We start from the raw sequence: 2,069 nt of genomic DNA on the forward strand, positions 1-2,069 counted from the left end.
CCACAGAACAAATGACGCTGCTGAAGACGTGACACCTGAAGAAGCCACCCGTCGAAGAAGAAACTCGACTCAGTTTTGAGGAGGGAAACGGTGAAGCTCTTGATGAAGTTACTACCACAGATGTGACTGTTACCGATGATAGGACATTTACTGATGAAGCAGATGAACCCCACATGAAGCAGAAGCCAACAAGACGGAGACCAGTACGGAAGAAGATACGTCCCGTAAATTAAGAGACTTTGTTGTAAATTCTGTACTTTTAATTAAGTTACTGTTATTTATCTATTGGTTAAATGTAAGTGGCTGTTGTTCAGGACAAACAGTACTAAGGAAGGGGCGGTGTTCCGACAGCAGAAGTCACTTTACGCTGGTAGTGTGTGTGAAGTTTCTCGAATTGTCGAGGAAGCCCGAGTTTGTTTGAGATGCCCTCTTCTTTAGTATATAAGCCTGGCAGTGAAAGCCAGTGGGGTAAGATAAAGTGTGTGTTTTGTACTCGTCGAGAGCAAAGTTATCAAGATTGTGAATTGCTGTGATTTATAGTGTGTATTATGAAAGTTGTTAAGTTTAAAGTGACGAGAAACGCAATGACTGTGGAATTACCGTGTACTAAACGTTTGTATTGAGAAAGAATAAACTAGTTTAATCAAGAAAGTACTTGTATCGCCGAAGTTCCTCAAAAAGAATTTCTACCGGGAATTAAGAAAACAAGCAGATATGTAACAACAGCTTGTGTCTACTGTGACTTGAGTAGCACGTGCCATGTATTACACCACGTGACAAAGTGGTTAAGACTGGCTTGTATTTTGTTTGTTGCAATTAGAAGTTTGTGTGGCATGCACCATACAGCAATGTCGTCGGTGTGTCGTGAAGCTTTTGTTTCGGGAGTTTCAGGGAAGTTTATGTCATTCACAAATAATATATACAGTAGTGGGCTTACGACCGAGCCTTGGGGAACACCAGCTTTAAGAGGGAATGAAGGTGAGATGTTTCTATTAATCCTGACTTTCGCGGTTTTACCTGTAAGGAAACTTGAGATACATCTAATAAGTGGGATAGGTATATTATATTTACATAACTTATATCTGAGGCAGTCATGCCAAACAGAATTGAAAGCTTTCCTGGCGCCCTGGAAAACACCGATTGTTGCTTGGTTACAATTAAACCCTTTGTGTATTGATTCTGTTAATCTGGCTAAATGACCAATTGTTTGTGTGATGCATTTTGTATGTCAGAGAGGAGATTATTGGATTCAAGATGGAAAAGTTTGTAGAAGTATTGTAGAAATGTAAAGCTCCATTTGTTACCCAGTTTCTTTAAAAAAATCATTTTCTGTTTTGCTATCTAGTAGGCAAAGAACATTGTATATATACACAGCTCTGTCTGCCTTCGTCTTTCAGTAAATGGTTCCAACAAATTACATGTTTTGCTTCTGGAACTGTATGTTCTATGGCTTTCACAATTTCAGACTCCCTTTCTGTTATCACGACACTATTACGCAGCTCAGGAATAGTATCTAATATTGTAGAGAAGAGTAACCTCTGTACTTCTTGACCCATTTTTTCATGTATAAGTGCTGCCACTGGTATTGCTGGTTTTTTCAAAGAATGTGCATCTGAAAATCATAGTTGACATGTAAAAGTCTACCAATTGAAAAGTTGTTTCATAAGAAAGCAGGGATTGGAAGTTTATGCCAAGGACTTCCTGATGTATATGTTAATATCCTCTGGAAGAGCTAAAATAATAACAAAATTAGAAACAAGACTGTAGTTGTGAATAAGCCCTTCCAGGGCAAAGAGCTATTCATACACATTGTGTAGGTCATCTTAACTGATTCTTCTTTTCAGAGTTTCAAATTTCAGTTTGTTTCTGACTTATTCTGTGTCCTCTGGTACACTTACTTACACATGCAACCCAAACATATAGGTTTGTGTCACGTTTGTTTTGTAAATGCACTAAAAGTTTGATTCTTACAGGTTACAATTCCTTTCAGTACTGATGGCATTGTTCTCACATGGCTTCTGCTGGGATATATCTTTATATTGCAGTGGGGCATGTCTTTTTCATAATGT

Source organism: Limulus polyphemus, unplaced genomic scaffold, assembly GCF_000517525.1.
Source record: "Limulus polyphemus unplaced genomic scaffold, Limulus_polyphemus-2.1.2 Scaffold3373, whole genome shotgun sequence".
NCBI lineage: Eukaryota > Metazoa > Arthropoda > Merostomata > Xiphosura > Limulidae > Limulus > Limulus polyphemus.